The following is a 16,075-nucleotide window of genomic DNA, read 5'->3' on the forward strand; positions in this document are numbered from 1 at the left end:
CCTAAATTCAGCCATAGTATGTAGTGTGTTGGGGTGTCATTAAACATGTTCTATGTTCTATAGAAAGAATTGAGAGAATCAGTACCTGAACAAACTGTTAAAGGTAGTTTAAAAAAAAGTACAGATTCATTAACAAAGCCATTATTGTAAAAGAATCATCACAATGTAGTATGTAAATGGACTTTCACTGCCATCCATGATGGAATTAAGTGTTACCAGACTACTGCCCTTGACATATAAAACTGGGAAAGTTACTTTAAGCACTATTTTCAGATACTGGACAACTGGATGGTAGGCAGAATCACAGTGTAATCCCTGGAAGGAGAATTCATGATGTAGTCCTTAACTATCTCAGCTTTATGCCTGGAAGCACACTGCAGACCACAGCGAAGCCTAAGCACAACACAGTAGTTAGTATCAGAGCAGAGAAAGTAGGATTTAGGAGCTTAGGGTTGCTGAGGTAACAAACCTTTTTGAGGCAGAGTTCTGAAAAGGAGCAATTACCCAAGATAAATAAAAGGAATCCAAATTCTAAATAAAGTAAAATTATCTCTGTTCATAGATTTATAGGACTCCATACACACTCACAAAACCTGTTAGAGCTAATGAACAAGTTCAGCAAAGTACCAAGATACACACACACACACACACACACACACAAGCAACCCAGTTGTGTGTTTTTTTTTAACTTTTTTTTTTTTTTAATGTTTAGTTATTTTTAAGAGAAAGCACAAGCAAGGAAGGGGCGGTGGGGGTAGGGGGTGGTCAGAGGATCTGAAGCAGGCTCTGTGCTATAGCAGAGAGCCCAATGTGGGACTCAAAACTCACTAACCACAAGATCAAGACTTGAACAGAAGTCGGATGTTTAACCAACTGACATACCCATGCGCCCCCCAGTTTTGTTTCTCAATGCTAGCAATAAAGAATATGAAAAGAAAATTAAGAAAACAATTCCAATTACAATAGTATTAAAAAGAATAAAATACCTGGGAATAAACCAAGAAGGTGAAAGACATGTACAATGAAAACTACAAAACACTGTTTAAAGAAATTAGAGAACACAAAAATAAATGGAAAGACATTTCGTGTTGATGGACTGGCATGTCTTAATATTGTTCAGATGACATTACCCAATCAACCTACAGATTTAATGCAAACTCTATCAAAATCTCAGTTATGTTTTCTGCAGAAACAAAAATTCATCACAAAATTCATATGGAATTCTGGCCTCAAAACAAATCTTGAAAAAGAAGAACAAAGAGGACTCAAATATCTTGATTTCAAAACTTATGTAAAGCTATATAGCATTTGAAATAGTGTGGTACTGGTATAAGGACAGATACAAGCCAATGAAATAGAACAGACAGCCCCAAAATAAACTCTTGCATATATAGTCAACTGATTTTCAACAAGAGGCCAAGACTGGTATACTTCAATTAATAGTGAAGGGAGAATGTCAGGCAGAAAGGCGAGTTCAGGTACCTTCCAGAGTATGAGACCCAGAGCCCCTCTCCCAACTCCATGCAGGCCTTCATCCCTGCCATGGCTAAACTAATCCAGAATAAGCTACAGGGAGAAGTGGAGATATCAGCAGCTACAGAAGGACCTGAGTTAAATCCATGTCTGGGCAGCAGAAGCCTGAGGTGCAACTAATAAAAATAATATCATTAAGGAGGAATTGGCCCTGCTGGTTCGGTCCAACATGGTCTTTAAATTTCTGGGTCCTGTGCTGGTCAAAGAGGAGACGGGAGAAGCTTGGGCCACACAGTGGGAAAGAGGCTGGACTATATCAGAGCTGAAATTAAGCAATACAAATCCCAGCTCTGGGATCCTGAACAGCAGACCGCGCTACAGAGAAGACCCTGGCTCAGGTGCAGCAGGAGTTGTAGTGGGCCCAAGTGGCCACGGCAAGGGCTTTTAGGAAGGACTAACCAGGTGTGGGGAGCAGGGGAGGAGAGGAAATGAGGCAGCTCTAGGGTCTATACTGTAGCTAACAAAATGTGAAAACACCTGTTTTCTGACCAGTCACTTCTGTCATAATTGTCTCCATCCATTCCCTGGACCCTGTCCACTTTATATATACACCACCTACATTACTCCATCAGGTCAAAATTCTTGGAACTGGAACCTATCTGTGGCAGAGTAATCCTTCTTTCTTTATTGAGACTGAAATTAAATGTCTCAAACCTACTTCTTGTCTGTATGTGCAACCCTTAATTCTCCCTTATCTTGGCTGGCAACACCTCTATAGGAAACATGAGAAAGGCATTTACAACACAATTGTGGGGAAGGTTAGATGGGGGGAAAATAAAAGTACCAAAACCATTCAATGAAGAAAGCATATCCAAAGCCAAGGAAACTGCATATCCAAATGCCTATGAATGAAATTGGAATCTTACCTTATAGCAAATACAAAAGTTAACTCAAAAATGGACCAAAGACCTAAATGTAAGAGCTAAAACTATAATACTCCTAAGAAAACACTGGGGAGTGGGGAGGGGGGTTGGAGCACCTGGGTGGTACAGTCCGTTGAGCAACTGACTTGGGCTCAGGCCATGATCTCGTGGTTTGTGAGTTTAGAGACCCGTGCCAGGCTCTGTGCTGACACATCAGAGCTGGAGCCTGCTTCGGATTTTGTGACTCCCTCTCTCTGTCTCCCCCTCCTCTCCCCCCACCGCAAGCGGGCTGTCTCTCAAAAATAAACAAACGTTAAAAAAATTTAAAAAGCAAAAAGAAAGAAAGAAAACACAACACTGGGGGGAAATTCCATGACACTGAATTTAAGGAGAACTTCCTGGATATGACAACGAAAGCATGTGCAACAAAAGCAAAATAAACTGGATTTCATCAAAATAAAAACATTTGTGCACAGGACATATATCTGATAAGGGATTAATATTCAGAATATATTTATTTAAAAAAGACAACAAAAAACAATCCAAATAAAAAATGTGAACAATACTTGAATATTCAAGATATTCAAATGGACAACGAGCACATGAAAAGATGCTCCGTATCGCTAGTCATTAAGAAAATGCAAATGACACCCTCAATGAGAGACCACTTCACACCCATCAGGATGGCTATTATATAAAACACAGAAAGTAAGTGTTGATGAGGATGTGAAGAAATTGAAACACTTATGCACTGCTGGTGGGAATGTGAAAATGGTACAGGCACTGTGGAAAACAGTATGGCAGTTCTTCAAAAGTTAAACATAGAATTATCATATAATCCAACCATTCCACTTCCAGGCATATACCCAAAACAACTGAAAGCAGGGACTGGAACAAATATTTGTGCATCCATGTTCACAGCAGCATTATTCACAACAGCCAAAAGGTAGAAAGAACCCAAATTGTCCACCAACAGATGAATGAATACACAAAATGTAGCATATACATACACAATGCAACTTAGATAATCTTAAAAAGAAGTAAAATCCTGACACATTATAAGAATTATGTAAAAATTAAGCCAGTAACAAAGGGACAAATATTGCATGAATCTACTCATAAGAAGAACGAATAATAGGCAAATTCATAGAAACAGAAGGCCTAATAAAGGTTACCAGAGATTTGGGGAAGTGGGTAATGGGGAGTTAATGTTTAATGGATTCAGAGTTTCTGTTTGAGACCATGAAAAAGTTCTAGAAATGGACACTGGTGATGGCTGCACAACATTGTAAATAAGCTTAAGGCCACTGAAGTGTACACTTAAAAATGGCTAAGTTGGTGAATTTTGTGTTATGTGTATTTACCACAATTTTAAAAAAATGGAATGGCATCTTTAAAGTGTTAAAAACCTTCAACCTAGAATTCTATAACCAGTGAAAAGGTGGTTATGAGCAGAATGTCTGTAACATTCAGTGTCCCTCTGCCCCACAAACCCATGTATTGAAGGCTTAACCCCAAATAGGATGGCATTTGGAAACATGATGGGCCTTTGAGAAGTAATTAGAGTTAGATGAATCAAGATGTGGGGTTCTTATAAAGGGATTAGTGCCTATATAAGAAGAGACACCTGAGCACTTGTTTACTCATGCCTGCCTGCACACTCACATTTGCTCTCGTTCTCTCTGTTTGCCATGTGAAGACAAGGTGAGAAGGCAGCCACCTACAAGCCTGGGAGATCATCCTAACAGGAAACCAACATGCTGGCATTTGAATCTTATATTTCTAGCCTCGCAAACTATGAGAAAATAAATTTGTTATAGACACCACTCAGTCTATGGTGTTATGGCAGCCTGAGCTAAAGCAAAGTCTTTCAAAAGCAGAGGCAAAATGAAGGCATTTCCATATACACAAACACTAAGACATTTTGTCCCAATAGATGTACACTATATGTTAAAATGAAGTTCTTCAGGATGAAAGAGATACCAGATGGAAATCTGTTATCTATATGGAGGAATGAAGAACACCAAAAATGGTAAATCAGTGGGTAAATATAAAAGATTTTTCTCCTTGTTTCTTAATTTCTTTAAAGATGACTGATTGTTTAAAGCAATATTAATAATTTACTATGAGGCTTATATTGGAAAGTAAAATGTATGTCAACAATAACACAAAGGACTAGTGTAACAGATGGAAGCACTGTTTCAAGGTTATATGTAAAGTGATATGTTACTAGTTCATAGCAGAATATAAAACCTTAAGGATGCATACTATAATACCTAAAGGACTCACTAAAAAAAGAGGTAGAGATAAAACATCAATAGGAGAGATGAAATGGGTTTTTAAAAATGTATTCAATCTAAAATCATGATGACAAAGGTAGTAAAGGAGAGGAGAAGAAAAAAGGAAGAGAAAGGAGAAGGCAAAAGGAAGGGAGGGAAATCAAATGGGAATTAAAAGGTAGAAATTACACATTAACAGAGATAATATTAAATTAACAAAATGAAAGATAAAAATTATAAGATCAACTCAATACATGCAAAAAAACATCTGACAAAATTTAACATCTATTTATGATAAAAACTCAACAAAGTGGGTTTAGAGGGAATGTGCCTCAACATAATAAAAGCCATGTGACAAGCCCACAGTCAACATACTCAACGGTGGAAAGCTGAAAGCTTTTCCTTTAAGATCAGACACAAGACAAAGATGCCCACTCTTGCCACTTCTGTTCAACATTAATATGGGAAGTCCTAGCCAGAGCAATTAGGCAAGAAAAAGCTATAAAAGGCATCCAAATTGAAAAGGAAGAAATAACATGGTCACTCTTTAGATGACGTGGTATTATATGTACAGAAAACCCAAAAGATCCCATCAAAAAATATTAGAACTAGGGGTGCCTGGGTGGCTCAGTTGGTTTAGTGTCGGACTTCGGCTCAAGCCATGATCTTATGCTTTGTGAATTCGAACCCCACATGGGGGTCTGTGCTGACAGCTTGCTCAGAGCCTGGAGACTGCTTCAGATTCTGTGTCTCCTTCTGTCTCTGCACCTCCCCGACTCAGGATCTCTCTCTCTCTCTCTCTGCCCCCCCCCCGATTCGTGATATCTCTCTCTCTCTCTCAAAAATAAATGTTTAAAACAATATATATTAGAACTAAAAATGATTTTAACAAAGGTGCAGGATACAAAACCAACACACAAAAACCTGCTGCATTTCTTTTCTTTTTTTATAAATTAAAAAAATGTTTTTACTTTTTTTTTTTTGAGAGAGAGAGAGAGCACAAGCAGGGAAACGTCAAAGAAACGGAGACACAGAATCCAAAGTAGGCTTCAGGCTCCAAGCTGTCAGCACAAAGTTCAATTAGGGGCTCAAACCCACAACCCATGAGACCCTGACCTGAGCTGAAGTCAGACGTTTAACTGATTGAGCGACCAGACACCCCAAACCTGCTGCATTTCTACACACTAATAATAAACTATCAGAAAGAGAAATTAAGAATACAATCTCATTTAAAATAGCATTAAAAAGAAAATTATCTAGGAATATATTTAACCAAGGATGTAAACGTGTATAATGAAAACTATGGGACATTGATAAAAGAAAATGAAGACAGAAATAAATGGAAAGACATTCCATGCTCATGCACTGGAAGAATATTGTTAAAATGTCCACACCATTCAAACTAATTTATGGATTCAATGCAATTCCTATCAACATTCCAATGGCAGTTTTCTCAAATAGAACAAACAGTCCTAAAAAAGACTCCAAATAGCCAACCATTCTTGAAAAAGAACAAAGTGGGGCGCCTGGGTGGCGCAGTCGGTTAAGCGTCCGACTTCAGCCAGGTCACGATCTCGCGGTCCGTGAGTTCGAGCCCCGCGTCAGGCTCTGGGCTGATGGCTCGGAGCCTGGAGCCTGTTTCCGATTCTGTGTCTCCCCCTCTCTCTGCCCCTCCCCCGTTCATGCTCTGTCTCTCTCTGTCCCAAAAATAAATAAACGTTGAAAAAAAAAAAAAAAAAAAAAGAAAAAGAACAAAGTTAAAGGAATCATGCACCCTGACTTTAAACTATATTACAAAGCTACAATAATCAAAACAGCAACAGCACTGGCATAAAAATTCACATATAGACCAATGTCACAGAATAGAGTCCAGAAATAAACCCATGCATACATGGTCAATTAATTTTCAACAGAGTCAAAAATACACAATGGAGAAAGGACAATTTCTTGAATAAAAGGTGTTGGGAAAACTAGACAACCACATGAAAAAGAATGAAACTATGATCTTATGCCATACACAAAATTATCTCAAAATGGATTAAAGATATGAACATAAGACCTGAGACCATAAAACTTCTAGAAGAAAATACAGACAGTAAGCTCCCTGATATCAGTCTTGGCAATGACTCTTCAGATTTAAAAGTAAAAGTAAATAACAGGACTATATCAAATTATAAACTTTCTACACAGCAAAGAAAACCATCAACAAAATGAAAAAGGCAGCCTACTGAATGAGAGAATACATTTGGAAATCATATATCTGATAAGAGGCTAATATCCAAAAAATTTAAAGAATGTATACAACTCAATAGCAAAAACAAAAAAACAAACAAAAATCTGGCTAAAAAATTGGAAGAAGAACTGAACAGACATTTTTCCAAAGAAGACATACAGATGACCAAAAGGTACATGAAAAGATGTTCAACATCATCAGTGATCAGGGATTTTAAATGCAAATCAAATGACAATGATCTATCACCTCACACCTGTTAAAATGGCTACTATCAAAAAGACCAGAAATAACAAGTGTGGTAGGGGTGTGGAGAAAAGGGAACACCTGTGTTACTGTTCGTGGAAATGTAAACTACAGTGCAGTCACTGTAGAAAACAGCATGGAAGGTCCTCAAAAAGTTAAAAATAAAACTACTATTTATTTAAAAATAAAACTATCGGCAATTCTACTTCTGGGTATGTATCTGAAGAAAACAAAAACACTAATTTAAAAAGATATGTTCATTGTAGCATTATTTATAATAGCCAAGATATAAAAACAACCTAAGTGTCCACCAATGGATGAATGAGTAAAGAATTTGTGGTATGTATGTATGGTTTGTATATACACATATAGGTGTGTGTGTGTATATATATATATATATATATATATATATTAACATGTATATATATTTAATGGAATATTATTCAGCTATAGAAAAGAATGAGATCTTTCCATTAACAACAAAATGGATGGACCTCACATGAATTGTGCTAAATGAAATAAGTCAGAGAAAGACAAATACTGCATGATCTCTCTTATGTGTGGAATCTAAAAAAAAAAAAAAAAGGCAAAACACACACAAAAAAAACAGAAAACACCAAGCCCATAGATACAGAGAACAGATTGGTGACTGTCGGAGATGGGGGGCTAGAGTGAAAGAAATGGGTGAAGTTGAAAGAAAGAAAGAAAGAAAGAAAGAAAGAAAGAAAGAAAGAAAGAAAGAAAGAAAGAAAGAAAGGAAGGAAATAAAGAAAGAGGGAGGGAGGACAGAAGGAAGGGGAAAAAAGTCAAATGGGAATTAAAAGGCAGAGACAAACTAGGTAAAATAAAAGCAAGAGCCAAATATATGTATGTGCAAGGGACAAACTTAAAACATGAGCTCACAAACAGGTTAAAAGTAAAAGAGTGAAACATGACGCACCATGCAAAACTAAGAAGAAAGGAGCAGCTGTTTAATGTCACCCACGTAGACCTCAGAATAAGGATTAGCAACAGGAAAAGGGGGACCTTACATACCAATAAAAACATCAATTTGTTAAGCACACATAACACTCTTCAGTGTTTATACATTCAACGTTTATGCATCTAACAGTAGAGCTTCAAAATAAGTGAAGCAAAAAAGTGAACTACTAACATAAGAAACAGACAAATTAAAGTTTGAGATGTTAACACTACTCTCAGTAATGGACAAAAGATGTAAACAAAATTATTAGGCAGGATGAAGAAAATCTGAACTCTATATACCAACATAAAACTTAAATGAAATTTATGGAACACCAAACCCCAAAACTAGAAAATGCACATTCTTTCCAAGTATACATGGGAACATTAAGACAGATGACATTCTGAGCTATTAAAAAAAAAAAAAAAGTCTTAAGAAATTTCAAAACTGAATTCAGAGTGTGTTTCTGACTACAATAAATTAAACAAAAAATCAATATTAACATAGTTCACCAAATAAATGACAAAGTAAGTACTGTAGACATTTTTTAAAGGATTAGCTTGCATTGTTCTGGAAAGGCATTATAACAAGAATAAGAAAGAATACAGACTGACATGTAAGATATGGAGAATGCTTCATAACTTCCTCAGATACAGTCTTTATATAACAAACTGTTATAATGCATTATAAAATAACAGTAGTAATAGTACTAATTGCTATGCATTTTACATATATTTATGATAGAAATCTCATCAACCTGAATATCATGAATTGATAGTACAATGATAGCTAACTTCATAATGTTGATCCTCAGGATGTACTAAGCTTTGAAGTACTTTCAATGCATTTAAATATTTTAAATGCATTAAAATATTAAAGGTGTTTTTACTGTTTTCTACTTCTTGTATGTATTCCACTTCTTAGAATTTGTTATACCCATGTGTCAGACTCTGAAAGGCATCCACAGAACTGGACCATGTATGCTTAAAAAAAAAAAAAAAAAAAAAGGCTATGAAGAGCCACACCTCTAAAATTATATAGAGTTAATTAGTGACCTCTAGAAGTATCCTGTATTATCTTTAGGTATCAAAAAATATTTGAAATATTAATATTAACCCCTTTGATCTAGTAATTCAATTCATAGAATCAATCCTAAAATAAAGAAGCTATCAAAGATTAGACTTAGGTATAAAGTTGTTCATTCTAGCATTGTATGTAATTGTGAAAAATTTTAAATAATGCAAAGTATAACAATAGGTATGATTATGGTATAGTCATACAATGGGAGACTATACATCCATTTACAATTATGCTTTTGAATAATATTGATTGACAGAGACAGAAGGAGCATAAGTAGGGAAGAGGGGCACTGGGAGAGGGAGAGGGAGAGGGAGAGGGAGAGGGAGAGGGAGAGGGAGAGGGAGAGAGAGAATGAATCTTAAGCAGGCTCTATGCTAAGTGCAGAATCCAATGGGGGGCTTGATCCCATGATACCGGGATCATGACCTGAGTTGAAATCAAGTGTTGGATACTCAAGTGACTGAGCCACCCAGGCACCGTAGTGCTTTTGAATACTTTTAAAGATATTCAAAATATAATGCAAATACAGTATGCATTAATGAAAAAAAAATAGTACATCAAATTATGAAGCATGATGTGTTCTATATAAATATGGTTGGTGTGTTTAAATATTCATAGAAAAATGAAGTAATATCACCAAGACTCAAATTAAAGATGATTTTAATTTTCTTTGTACTTTTATACTTCCAAGTTAATGTTTCTATAATGTGCATATTTTACAGTTAAAATCAGTAAAGTTTTAAAATTACATATAGTTTAATAACTGAATAGAACGTATAATGAATTAAGGCCTTCAGAAACTTCTTTGGAGTAATACAGTTTAAAGTTCCCATTAAAAACTGGTTATAGGGGTGCCTGGGTGGCTCCACGGTTGCGCATCAGATTCTTGATTTCAGCTCAGGTCATGATCTTAGCATCACGTGATCAAGCCCATTTCGCTCAGGTTATGATCTCCCAGTTTGTGAGTTCAAGATCCACAAGGAGGCCCACATCAGGCTCCTTGCCGGTGCTAACCTTGCGAAGCCTGCTTGGGATTCTCTCTCTCTCTTCCTCTCTCTCTGCCCCTCCTGTATGCACTCTCTCCCTCAAAATAAATAAACTTAAAAAAAAAATAGGTTATAAGTGACTAAAGAAATTTCTCATTGAAACGATAATTGTATAGACTGTCAAACGATTGTCAGAAACTAATGAGATAGTAATATCAAAGATGATTTAGTAAAATGCAAAAGGCTGTTAGAAATAGATAAGTTACATTAACAAAAATCATTAACTACACACACACATACATACACAAACGAACACCTCTAATATATTAACATAAGACCATTGTAACTGAGGTCAATATTTTGCTCCAAAATCCCCTAGTGTCTGAATAGAAATGCGACTCATAATAGTTTTCTCAATTACTTCAGATTCAGTTAAGGATAACAAACATCATTCCAGTTTGCTTCTCTCTTCAGACAATTCCACATAGGAAAAAAGGGGGGGGGGAGGAAAAGAGTTTTTATGGAATGATGAAGTAAGTAAAATATTATATCTCCTCTTATTTGATGTATTCTCTAACTTGCAAAACAAATCTGAAAAGTCATTTTCATTTTATAAGGACAAGGAAGTTAAATAACTTGCTCAAAGTCTTACAGCTTAAAGAAGGGATTTAAAAAACCTAATGCTGTAGCTATAAAATCAGTCCATACTCTTTCTAGTATCCCAAAGTCTCTCACTAGGGTGAAAATTTCAAGTAATATAATGTACAAATCATGACGTTTCTTTTTCCAATTAGTAAATGTCTTCAAAAGTCCTATATATTCTCAAGGGGGGAAATAAGGCAATGAGGGAAGAAAAGCTATTAGAGGGTAGGGGCCATCTCTGTCTCTCCTCTCTAGGTCTGACATAGCTTTCCCAGGATTTTGAGAGAAGGGAGAAGAAGTAATGAAAGAATAAAAAGGACAAAAGTAACAGAAATGTGGAAAAATGAAGAGAAAGGGAGGAAGAACAAGAGTAAAAGAGACAAAGGGGTAGGAAAAGGAAAGGAATGATGAAGTCCTTTATAGTTTTATAAAGGCTGCTGAAAGGGGAAACTGACAGGGGTGAAGGGGAAACCAAGCAGCCAGAAAAAGATGACTGTCAGATTCATAGTCAGCAAAAGATGAACACAGAGTTACAACGACAGAGGGAAATAGTTATACAAACACTGGAGAGAGAGAGAGAGACAAATCTCAAAAAAGCAGACAGAAAGAGGGAGAAAGGAATGGCAGAAAGAAGTCAAAATTAAAATGAAGACAGACAACCATCTCCACCTGCCCATGCCACCAGCTGAAGCAAGGAACAGAAACTTAAATGTATTTGGGGCTTTGTCAGCACCTACTTGGTGGACAGCAGCTCAGTTCATTTATTTTCCTTCACAGTGATGACGGTTCTCTACTTTACCCTTCCCTTTTGGGGGTGGAGTGGGGCGAGTGTGGGAAGACCAGGGAGAGTGGTGAATTAGAGGAATGAGATGAATTTATTATTTCAGGTCCCAATATGATCTTTAACAAAAAGCATTTCAAATTCAGAAGATACAGAATACAAGAATCAAGCATCAATGAATTGTTATACCATATGTAAAATCTAAAATGTAAAGACAAAAACCAGGATCTTTTGTTTTTTAAATGCTTATCTATCTAATGAGAGAGAGAGAGAGAGATGGGGGCGGGGGGGGGGGGCAGAGACAGAGAGGGAGAAAGAGAATCCCAAGCAGGCTTCATGCTGTCAGTGTACTGAGGCTTGACCCCATGGACCCAAGAGATCATGACCTGAGCCAAGATCAAGCGTCTGATGCCCAACTGACTGAGCCACCCAGGCACCCCAATCAGGATCTTTTTTTAAATGGCTGTTCAAAATCTAATCACTTGTAGAAAACTTTAGGAAAGTTTTATTCACTTAGGAGTGAATAAAAAAGGCAACAAACTAACCACTTCCTTTGAGCTTCTTTCAAGTGACCTTTAACCATAAAAGCCAAGTAATTCCCAAGCTCTTTTGATCAGTAAATCAGATAAAAATCACCTTCCTACTTAAAACCCTATAATGACTTCCCATTATAATTAAGATAAAAATAAAATTCAAACTTCTTACCATGAACATAAAAATTGTACCTGATGCAGTCCCTGCCTACCTCTTTTACCTCATTGAGTTTAATTCTCCCCCTTTTCATTATGTCACAGCTCTCCTTCTCTTGACTACTACCAGCTGGTTTACACTTCAGGACATTAGCTTCTTCCTCTACCTGGTAGGTTCTTGGATTCTCACATAGCTGGCTCCTTTTCATCATTCAGATTTTAGTTCATATATCATACCTTCTCATAGTGGCTTGCTTTGATTGCCCTACAAATAACCCCTTTTTTGCCCATCCACTCCCCAGTTACTCTCTATCCCATCACCTTTCATTTTTTTCTGTAACATTCATTAATCTATGAAAGTACCTTAATTATTTAGAAAGCTGGCATATGCTTATACATAAGAATATAAGCTCTAAGGGCAACAATGTTGTTCCATATTTATGGCTAAATGCTCAAACTACATAGGTGCTCAACAGTGGTGCTATATATATATATATATATATATATATATATACACTTAAAAAATGGATTAAACAAATAAAAAAGTACAGTAAGATTTTGTATTATAACTAAGAGACAAGTAAAAATAAATCCCTAGCACAATCTTCACAAATAACTACAGATTGTCATAGTTGAAAACTCGTAGCCCTAGAATAGTTTTATCTCTAAACACTCTAGGCATAGGCCATGTCAGCCATATTTGAATGTTTAATACATCATAATGCTTACTAAACTAGGAACTTATTTTAATTTCTCGGATGTCAAATTTCAAACTACTCAATTAGGCTTAAAAATCTTTTATTTTGGGGCGCCTGGGTGGCGCAGTCGGTTAAGCGTCTGACTTCGGCCAGGTCACGATCTCGCGGTCCGTGAGTTCGAGCCCCGCGTCGGGCTCTAGGCTGATGGCTCAGAGCCTGGAGCCTGTTTCCGATTCTGTGTCTCCCTCTCTCTCTGCCCCTCCCCCGTTCATGCTCTGTCTCTCTCTGTCCCAAAAATAAATAAACGTTGAAAAAAAAATTTAAAAAAAAAAAAAATCTTTTATTTTTTTTAATGTTTATTTATTTTTGAGGACAGAGACAGAGGATGAACAGCGGAGGTGCAGACAGAGAGGGAGACACAGAATCCGAAGCAGGCTCCAGGCTCTGAGCTGTCAGCACAGAGCCCAACACGGGGCTCAAACTCATGAGCTGTGAGATAGTGACTTGAGCTGAAGTCGAATGCTTAACTGACTGAGCCACCCAGGCACCCCTTAAAAATCTTTTTAATTGACAGACTTTAACTATAATAATATATGCTTAGTAGTCATTGTAATAGATACAAATCTGTACACTAATCAGATCCTCAGTTCTTAAAATTACATTAGTGTTCTCGGCCCAACATATGTCGTATATGTTGTTTAGAGAAAGCCAAGATCATTTCTTATACCTATTCTAGTGGAAGCATTAAAATTAAAAAAAACACTCAATTATTAATATGTGATATACTCTACACTGAAAGAAGTATTAAACATGAAACAGGAATGGAACAAAAAGCTTATTCATATATTCTTGAAAAGTGTGCCTTATGAAGCAGAGTTTTGTGAAAACAGTACACTACATACAGTTAAGGGTTCCATATCACTACCCTTTTTTAAATGTCCTCATCTCATAAAACATGAATGATATTTGCAAGCTTGCAAGTGGTATTTTGAAGAGTTAGAATTAGTACAGACTAAGTCACATAAAATTAGAAAGCCTGAACACAGAAACAGAATCAAAGTTTGCTAGTCTCAAATTCTGAGGTCTGCATTCTCCTTCCCTTTGCTCTAATTCTGTTTCTTGAAATACATGATTTAAAGAGGAAAAAAAAAAGTGTCACCAAAAGATATTACTATTTTTTTCACTTCCTCTCACCCCTGCTTTCTTTAAGAACTTACTGTAAGATGATGAACATGAGGCTTTAACAAGTTTAAAGCAGATATTTGGATGAATTCTTAAGTTTTGAAATTATCTGGTAGGTAGGCCAATTAAAAAAAACAGTAACTAAAAAACAAAATACTCTTTCTACTACCAAAGAAACAACCACCAAGCAACCCGCCTATATTCAAACACAGGATATAAAACATCATGTATCTACATATTCTAACATAAACACTGATGATTCTTTTCAATTATATTCAAAGGAATAAAATTAGACAGCAATTTCCAAGGAGATAACATACAGCTTATGCACCTTTAATTCATTAAAGAAAAATAGGTAATTTTCACATATAAATTATATAATCTCTAAAATATGACCCCAAAAATCTTAATTAAAATCGAAACAAATAAAATATTATCAATTCTACTTTATTGAGAGCCAGAGCTCCTACATAATAACATGCAAGAATTTTAAATTCGTGAAAGCAAGTGTCAAGTACTACACAAAATTTCCATACACAGCAGGTAGTAAAGCAAGAAAAGAACTGACACAGTTACTCTCCTTAAAAGAGACATACAATGGAGAACTGTTATACAGCGCTAGCATACTACAGATCTATGCATTAAAGATGTTGTGGCTATTAACAGTTTAAACCTTTACTGTATTTTGCTAATTGGTACATAGAACTTTAAAGCTTTTGAAAGATAAAACATTCCAGTCATTTCAATTCTCCAGCATTGTTCAAGTATTCCAAGTAGGAACAAAGAGGAAAATAAATCAGCTTTAATTGCTGAAGAATCACAGATAATAGAGATGGCTGAATACTGTAGAGGAAAGATCTTTTGTTCCTTAAACAATTTTAATATAGAAAGATCATTCTCTATTTTAAATTTAAATGGTTCCTGTCTGCATATAAAAACTACTATTAACATCCATTTCCTCTGTAAGTACTTAATAAGTACAAGTTTCATATAGCTTGATAATATAATATCTGAAAGTAACTTATTTTAATTGGGAGTATATTTTAGACAACAAAGTTCTGTACTTAATATAATTTTATTTAAAATAACCATATAAATGATCTGACTTGTTTTAATCAATATTCAATATTAAATGTAAGAGTTAACTGAAGTTGTTTTAAAATTAATATTATTAATGAGTAGAAATATTTTTATTTTAAATGATCAATGTATTCTATTTAAATTTCCAGTAATTTAAGAGCATGTTTTATTTATCAACACAAAACTAAGCCATTTTAATATTAGTCCACATACTAAGGTATATATGTCATGCAATACGAATACTAAATGCGGTTTAATAGCCTTCTAAACATTTAAGCAATCATTTACGTGATTAATATTCTTGGTACAAAGTACATTCACTGATTAACCTATCCCAAAAGTGTAGGAACAACATTTACTTCTAAGCCATACCAAATCTTAACATTTTTCATTACTTGAGTTTTTCATATTTTTCAAAATTAGTATCTTTTCCCCTCCCTTTCTTCTCTCTCTCTCTCTCTCTTTCACACACACACACACACACACACACACACATGCACACACACACACACACACACACACACACACACACAGTATTTGAAAAAAGGCAAACTAAAGAATGGCTATTTCACTATAAAATTTACACTTCCAAAATCATTAGTCATTACTTCTTTAGAATTTTAAGCAATAATATTGCTACAATTTTAAAGGCTATTCACCAATTTTTTTCAGTAGCTCATGGATTGTGTGAAACCACAGAGAGAAGTACATTGTAAAAAAAAAAAAAAAACACTATAGTTGTTTTTAAAACATAAAACTATATTGCAAACTAACATATATATTTAGTCAGTGCTTTTTCTCTTTTTATTTTAATAGTCTCATCTA

General features: G+C 35.5%; 1 protein-coding gene and 1 pseudogene across 1 annotated transcript in view; one reads left to right on the forward strand and one right to left on the reverse strand.

Annotated features, from left to right (window-relative positions):
- The window catches only part of NDUFS4 (NADH:ubiquinone oxidoreductase subunit S4), a 113,378-nt gene that overhangs the window by 48,044 nt on the left and 49,259 nt on the right, over positions 1-16,075 (reverse strand). The gene's annotated exons all lie outside the window — the stretch shown is intronic.
- On the forward strand, positions 1,474-1,889 carry LOC115513962 (annotated as a pseudogene).

This window comes from Lynx canadensis, chromosome A1 (assembly GCF_007474595.2).
Source record: "Lynx canadensis isolate LIC74 chromosome A1, mLynCan4.pri.v2, whole genome shotgun sequence".
NCBI classification, from domain to species: Eukaryota; Metazoa; Chordata; class Mammalia; order Carnivora; family Felidae; genus Lynx; species Lynx canadensis.